The sequence below is a fragment of the Lemur catta genome, chromosome 3, assembly GCF_020740605.2.
Source record: "Lemur catta isolate mLemCat1 chromosome 3, mLemCat1.pri, whole genome shotgun sequence".
NCBI lineage: Eukaryota > Metazoa > Chordata > Mammalia > Primates > Lemuridae > Lemur > Lemur catta.
Genome location: NC_059130.1, coordinates 43,690,232 through 43,706,811, shown reverse-complemented (window position 1 = coordinate 43,706,811; position 16,580 = coordinate 43,690,232).

Sequence of the window (16,580 nt, the reverse complement as noted above, 5' to 3'; positions counted from 1 at the left end):
TATCCCTGCTGTATTCATTGGCTGGGATTTGACTAAACAAGTACAGTCTCAGTTCAAGGGCAGAAAGCAATGAGCAGCTTAAGTCCATTGGTCAAATATGCTCCTTGTAGTTGGGGATCTGCACGTTCTCACAGCCTCCAGAAGGGACCAGCCCAGTAGGATTTACCAAAGGCTTAGTGAGAGGACATGTGCAGAGCTTACACCAGATACCACTGTTACCAGAGCAAGGCTCATTCCTGATCCTGCTGCTGGCCAGTGTGCACCTTCCACCTTGGTGTGGATTGGCTCAGAGATTGGGGGCAGCAAAGTCAGCAGATTGAAATTGCTCTGTGTGTAAGTGAACAAGTGCCTTTGTGTGAAGGCACAACTGACAATTAGTAATCTTCCTCTCCCAAGCTTATGTAAATTAAAGAGAGGCTCTGAACTACAGATTTTGGGTCCAGAGCCTTCAAAACTGAAAATTATAACTTTTTGAAATTTTCCGACAAGCTAGTCACAGATTGTTATCTAAATGTGCCTGTGTCATGTCACTTGCATCCACTCAGATAACACTACTTCTGCCAGTGTTTTATGTTGTTCCCCCAGCCTCTTCTCAGTCTTCTTCCTTCAGAACATTAAATAAGCAGATAATAGTGGTGGTGACATGATTTGTTCATTTTTCAGACTGTTGAGCTGCTGCTAAGTCTGTTTGTGTTGCTACAAGGAATATCTGAGACTAGGTAATTTGTAAGGAAAAGAGCTTTATTTCTTTTCCTCACAGTTCTGTAGGCCCCTGTACAAGAAGCCATGGTGCTGGCATCTGCTTCTGGTGGGTTCCTCTGGCTGCTTCCACTCACGGTGGAAGGTAGAGGGAAGCCAGTGCGCACAGAGATCACATAGTGGCAGAGGAGGCAATAGGGAGAGGAAGAGGTGTCAGGCTCTTTTTAATGAGTTCTCACGGGAACCAAGAGTGAGAACTTACTCACTCTTGCTGGAATGTCACCAAGCCATTCATGAGGGATCCACCCCCATGATCCAAACACCTCACACCAGGCCCCACCTGTAGCATTGAGGATCAACTTTCAACACGAGATTTGGCGGGGCCAAAGGAACCATATCCAAGTTATAGTACAGTGTTTTCAGCGCCAGAATAATTATCATGCTTTCCAGTCCAAAGTTTCAGTAAAGATGATAACCATAGAGAGCAAATGGAACTCGTGATTTCCACCAACAGTTCTTGAGTGCCTACTCTGAGCTAGAATCTATTCTAAGACCTGAGGATTCAACAGGGAATTAGAGAAAAATAATCCTTACTTTAAAGAAGGTTATATTTTATCAGGGGAAACCAATCAATAAACAAATATACGAATTAATAGAGAAGAAAATACTAGAAAAATAGAATACTAGAATAATAGCAAATAGAAAATAAATGGCCAAAAATATTATCTAGTCCACTCCTTTAGCTGTAAGCCAAGGTGACCCAGGAAATGTGTAAAGCCAATGGTTACTAACCCGCTTTGAGGCCCAGGTGTGCTATTTTCTTAAGCTACTGAAACTATATTACTTACAATGTATCAGCCCCAAACCTGATAGATTTGCAGCCAATTTATCAGTACTCTGAAGTTCCATATTTCTCTAATCTACAGTACAGTAGTCCATCTGCAATTCTATCCATTTTGTCCCAGTAGGATCTCAATCTAAATCAGCAAAATGTTCTTTTTTAGTATCTTCATTCCTTGTTCTCACCCCAGTTTTGCCTTTGACCTATGCATTCTCTCTCTGTCTCTGTCTCTGTCTCTGTCTCTGTCTCTCTCTCTCTCACACACACACACACACACACACACACACACACACACACTTTTTCATATGACCACTCCCCAGACTTAACATTTCAGCCTCATTCCCTCTTTCCCTGGCCTGAATCTCCATTTTTATTCTAAGGATAGGTCTTATAAAGTCTGCCTCCTATGTGTCTTTTGCCTCTCCCCATCTTTTACTTCCCACTGCCAGCAAGTAAGTTCCAGCTATCGTTGTTTCTTTAGTTTTAATGTAGTCTCATTTGTTTATTTTGTGTTTTTTGCTTTGTTTTTATTTTTGTTTTGTTTTGTTTTGTTAGAGACAGGGTCGTACTATGTTGCCCAGACTGGCCTCCAACTTCTGGGCTCAAGTGATCCTCCTGCCTCAGCCTCCGGAATAGCTGGGATTACAGGCACATGCCATCTCCACCCCCCTCCCAGCTATCATTATTTCCCAGACTATTGAAATAGGCCTCTAAGTGGCCAGCTACACTTTAGTCTCCCTGTCACACACTCTATCCTGTATACCACTGCTGGTTTCATCTTCCTGAAGTAAGTCTCTGAACACATTACTCTTGCTCAAAATTCTTCCTTGATTCTTCTTCCCTCCCTCTGCCATTTAAATCACATGCCAGGGGCCTCCCAATATGGCTCACCCTACTTTTCCAGTCTTACTCGTAACTATGTTCCAGACAAACTGTATGAGTCACAGTTTTCTCCATGAATAAACCCACCTTTATGAATATATTTATGGTTATCTCCCTGCCTGGAATCCAGGCATTTTTCCAACCCATCTTAAATCTAAATTCTTTCTTCCTGGGCCAGGCTTTGTACTTGTTCTCCTGGGTTGTGCTGAGACCAACTCTGCTTATGAGTCTAATGGCAACAAAGGGTGGATGGGGTAGATCTTAAGGAAAATAGCCATCCTTTTGCAAGGCAATTGCCACAGGTGAGGTTATTACATGATTTTTTTGGCACCCTCAGACACAGAATGTTGAGCTCACAGTGATTCCAAGGTTCAGGATTCTCAGCTTCATTGAAGACTTGATGAGGCAGGGTATTCAGCATATGCTGTAATTCTGAAACCTACAAAATTAGAATTTGTTCTGATTTTCAGTAAGGCCTGAAGCTGAAAGAAATAAGAGATACTTTTAGACCCACCATAGGAGCACTCTGGCTCTCTGGCATAACTTGAGCTGAGAGTCTAAAGACCGAAGCATGTCATTTTCTTTCTTATGTGCTTCAGTGAGCTCAGAATTAACCATCCCTCCCCTTGATCTTGTGGTCATCAGGACCCTGTCCTCGTACAGCTAAGCACAACAGCCACTTCTTCCCCAAGGCACTTGCTTCAGTAGGTGCTTTCTCACAATCAAACGTAACCACGATAACATGGTTAACTGAGAGGCCACTGCTTGCCTGGGTTACTGCATCTCAATTCACAATTTTTAAGGAGCTCAGCAGTGTGTTCAAATCCAAAGACTTTATCAAACCAATCCCAATATCTCATTTTTGAGTGTCCATCTCTTTGGATCATTCCTGGCACCAACTTCTGTATTAGTCAAGATCTTGTCAGGAGAGAGAATTGTTACCAGTTATTTTAACATTGAGAATATAATATTTAAAAATCTTAATGAAGTATCAGAGTCTAAAAGGCAAAAAGAGACCAGAGTATTACAGAAGTAGTAACTACAGAAGAAGCTATCTCTCCTAGGCCTGAAGCGACCAAAGAAACAGGTTGAAAATACTAAAATAGAGGCTTAGAAGAAATTTGCAGAGCTGGGATCTCATTTCTGAAGGGAGTGCCAGCTTGCTGGTGCTGATATCTCTGAGGTCACATGAAGAAACTGGCTCTACAAGTTGTGGAATAACTGAAATTGGAAATAGATATAGCACGAGCATGGCTGCCAAGTTGCCAAGATGAAGACATTTTGCTGCAAAAATACTAACAGGAGCAGGAAGCAACCAAGAAGGAGTGAGTTACTCCTTTCCACAGTTTGAAAGTCCCCCAGATAAGAAGCAAACTAGCAAAGGAGAATGAAATTTTCAGAGACCAGCCCCAGCGTCATAAAGCAGAGCATGAAAGAACATGCTTGAAGTTAGAGAAAATAACTTAATCAGGGAGCATTCTTTAAATCCATCTCAAATGCCACCTCCTCCACAAAGCTTTCTTAATTTATCCTATATAGGTATGTTTTCTCTCTCCTTTGAATCACTATAGTAACTTAAATTCCTATTGGTGTCACTTATATTTTGGCCAGACTTTAGTTATGCCAGTACTTGACTTAATCTCTCCACTCTCCACTGTCATCCTTCTCTGTACATGGACACACACATGTTAGAAAATCAGTGGATGCTGCTGGAACTATGTTTCATTTATGTCCATATCTCCCGCTACTTCTCAATAACTAGTTTTGAATTTGTTCATTGGTGAATATCCAGTGTCTAGAAATAGACCTAGTATATAGTAGGGTGTGTGTGAGTGTGTATGAGTGTGTGTGTGTGTGTGTGTGTGTGTGTGTGTGTAAAATGAATGACTAAATGAATTACTGAATGAATTTAACAGAATTGATTGTCAGTCCAGGGAAATCAAACTTGGGTGACACTAGGGAATTCTGAATATGAGAATGCCTTGGTTAAATAGTGTGTCATTTGAGGAAACAAAGGAAAATATCTCCTGTTTAGAGTGATTAACCTAATCTCAAACTCAGAAAACTTCTCAGCATCTAATTCAACGCCTTCCTTCACTCCTCCCCTTGACCATGACAAAAGGAAGATGTATTCCAAAATCCCACAGATTTAAGCATGTCCAAAACCTGAAGCTAGCTTCCCATAACACAACAAATGTAGAGAATGTGCTTTGCAGCCAGGACAAATGATTAAAAAAATGTATTTGGCATAGATTTGCCTGAGAATGTAAACACAGCACATTATATTTAAAACAAAGAAAGAATGGCTCTAAGCATTCCTGTGGAAAGAAATAAAGTCTGTTCCAAATCCGAGGATGCCAGAGAGCCTAAAATTTCCTTGCAGATGAATTTAATCACTATTCTGTATTATTGTTAAAACCCCCACACACACTTAGAGGCCATCAGCTAGACAGTGGAGTGGGAGTTTTCAGTGTTCATTCCCTTATGGCAACATAAATTGTAACAACTATCCACACATGAAAAATATTAATACTTTCACAAGAGCTAAGGAATCCAAGTGAGAAATTACAGCACTTGGGTAGAGCACAGAAATAATAAAAGACACACTGAAAAGGGTAAGAGGACAGTTTCACATCACCCACATCACCTCTCAACCAAGTCTGGGCAGCAAAATGTGGAGAGCAATATCCTCCACAAGGCGGAAGGAGAGTGAAGTGAGTACCCAATCTTGCTATGAACTCCAGTACCAGGCCTGCTCTAGTAAACCCTAGTGTCTGACCAGTCCCCACAGACCCAGGTTCCAGGACCAACACAGTGTCATGCTGGACCTAGTGGTCCCAGGCTGCAGGCTGATCTCTATAGACCCAGGTTTCCAGGCATACCTGAGGTTCCAGGCTAGCACCCATGCCCCAGACACAAGGCCAGCCACTGAGGACCCAGGTTCCAGGCCCACTTCAGCACCCGGTCAGCCCTCAGAGACCAAGCTCCAGGTCTGCCCCTAGGATTCCAGGCACCAGGTCCACCCCATGGACACAGATGCCAGACTGGCCACCCTGGACACAGAAATAGGTACATCTCCATGGGCACAGGCCCCAGGCTCACATCAGAAACAGGGAAGCCTCTGTGTACTTAGGCTTAAAAACTGCCCTGGTGCCAGATAAGCTCCTGTGGACAGAGCTTCAGGTCCATCACAATGGATACAGTCACCAGACCTGCATTTGAAATTACCCAATCAGAGGAACAAATAGAAAAAAGAATGAAAAACAGCGAAGAAAGCCTATAGGACTGATGAAACACCATCAGGTGAACCTATATATGCATTATGGCAGTCCCATAGGAAACAAAGAAATATAAAGAGGTAGAAAGCTTGTATAAAGAAATAATGACATGTGATACATCTAATAAAGGGCTAATAACTACAATCAATATAGAAATCAGAACAATCAGCAAGAAAAAATCAAACAACCGTATCAAGAAGTGGGCAAAGGACATGAACAGAAACTTTTCAAAAGAAGACAGACTCATGGCCAGCAAACATATGAAAAAATGTTCAACATCTTTAATCATCAAAAAATGCAAATCAAAACCACAATGAGATATCACTTATCTCCAGTGAGAATGGCCTTTACCAAAAAGTCCCCAAACAATAAATATTGGAGTGGATACAGAGAGATAGGAACATTCATACACTGCTGGTGGGACTGCAAACTAGTGCAACCTCTGTGGAAAGTAATATGGGGATACCTCAAAGAGCTACAAGTAGAACTACCATTTGATCCAGCAATCCCATTACTGGGCATCTACCCAAAGGAAAAAAAGACATTCTACAAAAAAGACATATGCACTAGAATGCTCATAGCAGCACAATTCACAATTGCAAAGATGTGGAAACAACCCAGTGTCCATCAATACATGAGTGGATTAATAAAATGTGATATATGTATACCATAGAGTTCTACTCAGCCACAAAAAACAATGGTGATATAGCACCTCTTGTATTATCCTAGATAGAGCTGGAGCTCATTCTACTAAGTATCCTAAGAATGAAAAAAACAAGCACCACATGTACTCACTGTCAAATTGGTTTTAACTGATCCACACTTAAGTGCACATATAGTAGTAACATTCATCAGGTGTTGGTCAGATGGTGGGGGAGGGGATGGGCATATACGCACCTAATGGATGTGGTGTGCACTGTCTGGGGGACAGACACGCTTAAAGCTCTGACTCCGGTGGGGTAAGGGCAATATACATAACCTAAACATTTGTACCCCCATAAAATGCTGAAATAAAAAAACTTTTTAAATTAAATTAAATTTAAAAAAGAAAAATACACGGGGAAAAAGTTTCTTGACATTGGTCTGGACAATGATTTCTTAGATATAACCCCAAAAGCAAAAACAAACAAATGGACTCAGGTGGGGCAAAAGCAATACATGTAACCTAAACATGTATACCCCAGTAATATGCCAAAATAAAAAGAACACTAAGAATTTTAAAAAAGTAAAAATAAAAAGAATATTAAAAAAAAGAAACAAATGGGATTGCATCAAAATAAAAAGCTTCTATATAGAAGAGGAAACAATCAACAGAGTGAAGAGATAACTTGTGGAATGGGAGAAAATATCTGCACACCATACATGTGACAAGGGCTTAATATCAAAATACAGAAGGAACACAAGTCAATAGTGAGAAAACAAATACCTTGATTTAAAAATGGGCAAAAGACCTGAATAAACATTTCTCAAAAGAAGACATATGCAAACACCACATGTACTCACCATTAAACTGGTACTAATTTATCAACTCTAGTGTGCACGTATGGGAAGTAACATTCATAGGGTGTTGGGCAGGTGGGAGGGGAGAAGGGGATGGGTAAATTCACACCTAACAGATGCAGTGCACACTATCTGGGGGATGGGCACACTTGTAGCTCTGACTCAGGTTGTGCAAAGGTAAATTATGTAACCAAAGTATTTGTATCCCCATAATACTCTGAAATTAAAAACAAAGAAAGAAAGAAAAGAATAAAAAAGAAGACATACAAATGACCATATGAAAAAAATGTTCAATATCAGTAATCATAGGGAAATGCAAATCAAAATCACAATGAGATATTACCTCACACATATTAGTATGGCTATTTTCAAAAAGATGAAAGATTGTAAGTGTTGGTGAGGATGTGGATAAAAAGGGGAACCTGGTATACTTTCGGAGGAAATGTAAATTAATATAGCCACTATGGAAAACTATATGGACGTTCCTTAAAAAATTAAAATATAACTACTATATGGATCCAGCATTCCTACTTCTAGGTATATATCCAAAGGAAATGAAATCAGTATATCAAAGAAATGTCTGCATCCCCATGTTCATTGCAGCATTATTTGCAATGACCAAGATATAAAATCAACCAAAGTGTTCATCAATGAATAAATGAATAGAGAAAATGTGCTGTGTATCTGCAATGGAACATTATTCAACCTTAAAAATGAAGAAAATCCTGTCATTTACAATAAGGGTGAACCTGAAGGACTTCATGCTACATGAAATCAACCTAGGCACAGAAAGACATATACTGCTCTTTCTCACTTATATGTAGCATTTAAAAAAGGCAAACTCATAGAAGCAGAGAGTAGTGGGGTGGTTGCCAGGGGGAGATAGGAAGATGTCGGTCAAAAGGAAGAAAGTTTCAGTCATGCAGGGTGAGTAAATTCTGGAGATATAATGCTCACCATGGTGACTATAGTTAAAATACTATATTGTATTTTGTATAAACTTCAAATTTGCTAAGACAGTGGATCTTAAATGTTCTCACCACCAAAAATAATGGTAACTGTGGGAAGTCATGGATATGAATATGTAAATAGCTTGATCATTATCATTTCACAATGTACATGTGTGTCCAAACAAGGTGCATTGTGTTGTGCACCTTGAATATATACAGTTTTTATTTGTCATACACCCCGCCATCTGACATGCATTCTGCACCATGCCCAACCCCCTGTGCACTCTCTCAGGTGTGTACCTTTGTTTCCATGGTCCCTGGGGCTAACAACACTTTTCCCATCTCTAACCACACATTTTTCTTTATTCTTCAAGTCCTTGTTCAAACATTAATGCAACTGCAAATCTTTCTCCAAGCCCTTCCCATAGAGTAAATGTCACACACTTCTGGGTTTGAAAAGCCTTTTTTAAGCCTTTGTTACTGTGTGAATCATGGTAAAAATTGCATCACAGTTAGCAACATGTGTGTCGTCCTCCCATCTATATGGCCAAATGCAGTGCCTGCCACCTAATAAATATTTGGTGTGTGATCATTCCTTTTTCCCTTCTTTTCCTTCCCTTGAGGGGAGGAATCACAGCTTCACAGCCCCACCAGGTGTCAGCTGTGTGGCTGTGTCAGGTTCTCATCAGTGAAATGAAAATAATAATACTTGCTTCATAAGATCCTTATGAAAATATTAATAAGTGAGATAATGTACCTAGAGTATTTAGGTCAGTGCTTGGCAACCAGTGAGTTCACAGTCTTTAGTGATTATTATTAGTCATATTTCCCCCCATCATTTCCTGACGGTGAGGCAGAGTGTGAAACATTTTACATGCCATGTCCCAGAGTGCTCTTTCCTCATCTGTTGCTACTGTATCTCCAATGTTGCAAACAGTGCCTGGCACACAGTAACTGCTCAATTATTATTTGTTGAAAACCCTATGAAAGTTCCATACTTTCTAAAATACGAGTATCTTTTTTATAATTTCTAGAGTATGCATGTATTCTCACTATTCCCATTTTTTAAGATATTGGAAAAATTACAGCATCAAGTGATTTTTGCTGATTTAGCAAATTTTTTTCCACTACATTTTTTTTCATTTTTTTTTTATTTCAGCTTATCATGGGGGTACAAAAGTTCAGGTTATATATATTGCCCATACCCCGCCATCCCCCCTCCCCCGAGTCAGAGCTTCAAGCGTGTCCATCCCCAGACAGTGCGCATCACACTCATTATCTGGGTATACACCCATCCCCTCCCCCCACCCACTACATCTGTCCGACACCCAATTAGTGTTATTCCCAAATGTGCACTTAGCTGATGATCAGGGAAAACAATTTGCTGGTGAGTACATGTGGTACTTATTTTTCCATTCTGGGGATACTTCACTTAGTAGAATGGGTTCCAACTCTCTCCAGGAGAACAAAAGGGATTCTATATCACCATTATTTCTTATAGCTGAGTAATACTCCATGGTATACATATACCACATTTTAGTAATCCACTCATATATTAATGGGCACTTGGGTTGTTTCCACATCTTTGCAATTGTGAATTGTGTTGCTATAAACATTCGGGTGCAGGTGTCTTTTTTATAGAATGACTTTTGTTCTTTTGGGTAGATGCCCATGATACGATTGGAGGATCAAATGGTAGGTCTACTTGAATCTGTTTAAGGTATCTCCATATTGCTTTCCACAGGGGTTTCACTAGTTTTCAGTCCCATCAGCAGTGTATGACTCTTCCTATCTCTCCACATCCACGCCAACATGTATTGTTTTGGGAATTTCTGATAAAGGCCATTCTCACTGGAGTTAAGTGATATCTCATTGTGGTTTTGATTTGCATTTCCCTGATGATTAGAGATGTTGAGCATTTTTTCATATGTTTGTTAGCCATTCTTCTGCCTGCTTTTGAAAAGTTTCTGTTCATGTCCTTTGCCCACTTTTTGATAGGGTTGTTTTATTTTTTTCTTACTGATTTTCCTGAGTTCTAAATAGATTCTTGTTATAGTCCTTTATCGGATGTGTAGCATGAGAAAATTTTTTCCCATTCTGTAGCTTGTCTGTTTGCTCTTGTGACTGTTTCTTTGGCTGTGCAGAAGCTTTTTAATTTAATCAGGTCCCATTTATTTATTTTTGTTGTTGCTGTGATTGCCTTAGGGGTCTTCTTCATAAATTCTTTGCCTAGGCCTATGTCTATAAGAGTCGTTCCTATATTTCCTTCTAGAATTCTAATAGTTTCACACCTAAGGTTTAAGTCTGCTCTCCACCGTGATGTGATTTCTGTGAGAGGTGAAAGCTGTGGGTCCTGTTTAAGTCTTCTACATGTGGCTATCCAGTTTTCCCAGCACCATTTATTGAATAAGGAGTCTTTTCCCCAGTGTATGTTTTTGTCTGCTTTGTCAAAGATTAGCTGGCTATATGAGGATGGTTTTATATCTGGATTTTCTGTTCTGTTCCACTGGTCTGTGTCTCTGCACTTGTGCAAATACCAAGCAGTTTTAATAACCACAGCCTTGTAGTATAGTCTGAAGTCTGGCCAATTAATACCTCCCATTTTGTTTTTATTGCTTAAAATTGCTTTTGCTAAACGGGGTCTTCTCTGGTTCCATATAAAGGGTAAAATTATATTTTCTATATCTGTGAAAAATGATGTTGGTGATTTAATAGGGATTGCATTGAATCTGTAGGTCCCTTTGGGTAGTATAGACATTTTAACAATGTTGATTCTTCCAATTCACGAGCATGGTATACTTTTCCACCAATTTACGTGCTCTGCAATTTCCTTCCTCAGTGTTTCATAGTTCTCCCTACAGAGGTCCTTTACCTCCTTAGCTAAATATATTCCTAGGTATTTTATTTTCTTTGTTGCTACTTAGAAGGGTATTGAGTCCTTAATTTGGTTCTCTGTTTGACTGTTATTGGCATATATGAATCCCTCTGATTTGTGTGTATTGATTTTGTATCCTGAGACTTTACTGAATTCATTGATCAGTTCCAGGAGTCTCTTGGTTGAATCCTTGGGGTTTTCTAGATATAATATTATATCATCAGCAAACAGTGAGAGTTTGATCTCTTCTGTCCCTATTTGGACTTCCTTGATTCTGCTCTCTTGCCTGATAGCTCTCACAAGGACTTCCAATACTATGTTGAAAAGTAATATGGACAGTGGGCAGCCTTGTCTGGTTCCAGTTCGAAGTGGGAATGCTTTCAATTTTTCTCCATTCAGTATGATGTTGGTTGTGGGTTTGTCACATATGGCTTGAATCATTTTTAGATAGGCCCCGTCTATGGCTATTTTGTTGAACGTTCTTATCATAAAAGGGTGTTGAATTTTGTCAAATGCTTTTTCTGCATGTATTGAGAGGATCATATGGTCTTTATTTTTGCTTCTATTTATGTGGTAAATTCCATTTATAGATTTGCATATGTTAAACCATCCCTGTATCTCTGGGATGAAGTCCACTTGGTTATGATGGATTATTTCTTTGATAAGCACTTGGATTTGATTTGCTAGGATTTTATTGAGAATTTTTGCATCTATATTCATAAGGGATATTGGTCTGTAGTTTTCTTTTTTTGTTGCATCTTTTCCTGGTTTTGGTATCAATGTTACGTTGGCTTGGTAAAATGTGTTGGGGAGAATTCCATCCTTCTCGATATTGGAGAATAGTTTATGTAGGATGGGCACCAGTTCTTCTTTGTAGGTGTGGTAAAATGTGGGTGTGAACCCATCTGGTCCACGGCTTTTCTTTTTGGGAAGGTTTTTTAATTTCTGTTTCGATTTCAGTTCTTGATATTGATCTGTTCAGGAATTCTATTTCTTACTGGTTGGGCCTAGGGAGGCTGTGTGTTTCTAAAAATTTGTCCATTTCCTCCACATTTTCCAGTCTGTGTGCATAAAGGTTTTTGTAGAATTCATAGATGATATCTTGTATCTCTGTGGCATCAGTTGTGGTTTCTCCTTTCATGTTCCAGATGGAGGCTATTAGAGATTTTTCTTTTCTGCTCTTGGTTAGTCTAGCCAGAGGTGTGTCTATTTTATTTATCTTTTCAAAGAACCAACTTTTTGTTTTATTAATCTCTCTTTTGGTTTTTTTGTTGTCCTTTTCATTTAGTTCTGATTTGATCTAATTAATTTCTCTCCTTCTGCTGGGTTTGGGGTCGGTCTGTTCTTCTTTCTCCAGCTCTTTGAGTCTATTCATTAGGTTGTCTATTTGTAAGTTTTCTGTCTTTTTGATATAGGCATTTATGGAAATAAATTTTCCTCTCAGGACTGCTTTAGTTGTGTCCCACAGATTTTGATAAGTTGTGTCTCTTTTGTCATTTAATTCAAAGAATCTTTTGATTTCCATCTTGATTTCTTCATTTATAAAATAATCATTCAGCAGAAGGTTGTTTAGCTTCCATGACTTTGAGTAGGAATGAGAATTTCTGTTAGGGTTAATTTCTACTTTTATTCCGCTGTGATCTGAGAAGATGCACGGTATAATTTCTATTTTTTTTAATTTTTTAAGACATGCTTTATGTCCTAGGATATGGTCAATCTTAGAGAATGTCCCATGAGCTGATGAGAAGAACGTATATTCAGTGGATTTTGGGTAGAATGTCCTGTAGATGTCAGTCAGGCCCATTTGTTCTAGCATTCTATTTAAGTCCATTATATCTTTGTTTATTTTCTGTTAGAAGGATCTGTCTTATACTGCCAGCAGGGTGTTAAAGTCTCCGGCTTTTATAGTATTGTTATCTATCATTTGGTTCAGATCAAGTAGGATTTGCTTTATGAATCTGGGTGCACCTAAGTTGGGTGCATACATATTACGTATAGTTATGTCTTCTTGTTGAATTGTACCCTTAACCAGTATATAGTAACCATCTTTGTCTTTCATTACTTTTGTTGATTTAAAAACTAAGTTATCAGAGATTAAAACCACCACACCAGCTTTCTTTTGGCTTCCATTTGCTTGAAATATCGATTTCCACCCTTTTATTTTCAGTCTAAATGCATCTTTGCAGGTTAGATGAGTTTCCTGAAGACAGCAGATACCTGGTTTGTATTTTTTTATCCATTGGGTCAGTCTATGTCTCTCGAGTGGAGAATTCAAGCCATTCACATTTATTGAGAGAACTGATAAGTAGGACAGATTTCTGTTCATCTTGTTGGGTAGAACTTCATTGCTATATTTTCTCTCTTGAGCCATTGTGGTAACTGGGTTTTGGTCTTTAGCCCTTGAGTACTTTTACATTCATGGGTCTTTCTTGTGCTGGTCTGTGTGTAACTCTGTTTTGAGTACTTCTTGGAGGGCTGGTCTTGTCTTGGTGAATTCCCTCAGTCTTTGTTTATCTGAGACTGTCTTAATTTCTCCTTCTTATACAAAACTTAGTTTAGCTGGGTACAAGATTCTAGGCTGGGCATTATTCTGTTTCAGAAGAGTGACGATGGGGCCCCAGTCTCTTCTTGCTTGTAAGGTTTCAGTTGAGAAATCTGGAGTTATTCTGATGGGCTTTCCTTTGTATGTTACTTGTTTCTTTCTCCTTACAGGTCAAAGAAGGGCCTCTTTAGTGGATATTTTGGTCAGTCTGATGACTGTGTAACGTGGTGTCTTCACATTTGCTATGAATCTCCCAGGGGTTCTTTGAGCTTCTTGAACCTGTATATCTAGAGTTTTAGCAAGGCCTGGGAAATTTTCCTCAATTATGTCTTCAAATAGCTTATCCAACCCTTACTTATTATCTTTTTCACCCTCAGGAATGCCGAGAACTCTCACGTTAGGCTTCTTCACATAATCCCACATTTCTTGTAGACTCTGGCCTTTTATTTCTTTGCTCTATCTCTGTGACTGACTTATTTGATTGGAAAGTGTTATCTTCTATCTCTGAAATTCTTTCTTCTGTTTGATCTACCCTGCTCTTGAGACTTTCCACTGTGTTTTGTAGCTCCCTGAATAAATTCTTCATTTCCAGGAGTTCAGTTTTATTTTTCTTCAATATTTCGATTTCTTTAGTGAATTTTTCTTCCAAGTCCTGGACTTTTTTTTTTTTTTTTTTTTGTGATTTCTTTGTGTTGGTTATCCATTTTTTTCTTGCATATTATTCAGCTTACTTATAATCCATGTTTGAAATTCTTCTTGTGAGATGTTGCTATTTTAAATCTGGTTTGTGTCAATTGTTAGAGAGCTGGTATTCCTCTTTGGGGGCAAGATTTCCATTTGATTCTTTATACTCCCTGAGTTCTTTCACTGAGCCCTTCCCATTTGGATCAATCGTTAGATCTCCTTTCAGCTTTAGTCTGGATAGCGGCACAACTTGTGCTCTATTCTTAGGCTGTGTAGCAGCCTAGGTGTGTTGCTTCCTTTGTCACTAGGGAGAGCCTGTTAAGTATTGTTTAGGGGTTTTGTACCTCAGTTGGGGGGCTTCTCCTGGTGGGTCCAGCCCCAGAGAATTGATTTGACCTAAAACCGGTTTGATAAGTTAAGTCACCTGGCTGCCGATTAGCAGCCAGGATTCACGCTGGTTTCAGACAGAAAGTGTCTTTTTCTTGCCTCTTCCTCTTTAGAGGTGGTTTCTGCCTCTTTCTGCACAAAAGACACTGGCTAATGGGATGGGCGGTGCCCTCGCTTGCCCAGCACCCCAGCTGCTGCAGCTCCCCCGTGATGGTCTGCCCTGCCCCAATGTCCACAAGGTCCGCACTCCACTCTCTCGTGACTGGGGAAGCACTCAGTGTTCCCACAAGGGCAGAGCTCCTAGTAAGGGTCCACGGACTAGGAGAGGGAGCCGCCTGGCACCCTATTGCTCCGCAGTGGTTAGGCTGTGGACCCCAAAAATGGTGACTGCCCATCAGCAGATCACCAGCACTGGGGGTGAATGCTCAGGGTCTAGCAGGTGCCAGAACCAGGGATTGAGCCAGCCCAGCAGCCCACAGCAGTTTCCAGGCTAGAGATCCGCTAAGTGATAGAGACAGTTCGATCATCTCCTATCAGCCTCCCACTGCAGCCCCCATCAGTCCCTCCCCTGCCAAGTGCAGTCCAGGCACAGAGGTCAGGAGTCCAAGATGCTTCCTGCTAGTGTCTCCTCTCCACAGAGTTCACACAAGGGCGGAGCTCCTAGCCAGAGTCCACGGACTAGGGGAGGGAGCTGCCCAGCACTCTATCGCTCTGCAGCAGCTAGGCTGTGGACCCCAAAAATGGCGACTGCCCGCCCACAGTTCACCAGTGCTGGGGGTGAATGTTCAGGGTCTGGCAGGTGCCAGAACCAGGGACTGAACGAGCCCAGCATCCTGTAGCAGCTTCCAGGCTAGAGACCTGCCGAGTGATAGAGACAGTTCTGCCGTCTCCTAGCTGTCTTCCCCTGCAGCCCAGATCAGTCCCTCCCTGGCCAAGCGCAGTCCTGGCACAGAGCTCGGGAGTCCAAGATGCTTCCCACTAATGTCTCCTCTCCACAGAGCCCCACGTCTCGGTGGTAAATCTGCACCGACTTCAGGCAGATCCCTAATTGAGTGGGTGTGGAGGTCAATGGGGAAATAAGCTGCTTTCCTGTGGGGCTGAACCTGCCTCACTCACTGATGAGGCAGGTACAGCCGTTCCACACTCCACTATCTATTGTCCGTCCCGCACTCTCCAGATTTTCGCAACCTCATTTCCCATTCACCTCAATCTTTTCTTGCTTTCTGTGTCCCACGCTGATTCTCCGTGGATTCACACGGCTGTTCTTGCAGGGGAGCGATCCTCTAGCATTGTGGCAGGCCGAGATCCATGCCTTCCTCTCCGGGAGCACGAATCCAGGAGGTCACCTCCACTCCGCCATCTTTCTCTCCTGGTTTAGCAAATTTGAAGATGGTTTCTTCATTAGTATATTGGAGATGATGATAATAATACCTGTCTTACAAGTTTATTGAAAGATAATAAGTGAGAAGTGCTTTCTAAATATTTTTCAGTATTCTATAGATGTTCAATAATCTCAATATAAACTTAATCCTTTTCTTGAAATGGCTAGTGTGAACCATGGGGTGCCTCCAACCTCAGTGGTCTGAGCTGGGCAGCCCTGAGCTGTAAGGGAACAGCATGGGACTGTGAGTACAAGGAAACCTAGGAAGTCAACAAGGAGGTGGAATCCCAGCCTGAGGGCAGGTGGAGGAGCTTTGGGAATGATCACCCTTCTCCTCCTGGGTCCTCCACAGTGCCCAACAGGTATGTTTGCATCAGCTGAACTTCATGTCACCCTTTGGCCCCTGACTTGGTAAGTTGGAGGCATCTGTGGTGACAGCAGCAGTTTCTTGCCCTCAGGGTGGTAGCTGTGGTGCTGTGACCTCTCTAGTTCTGTGGCAGTCCCCTGGTTTCTGCTCCTTCAGCCTTCTGTCTGTTGCAAGCACCCAATTCCCTGTATTAT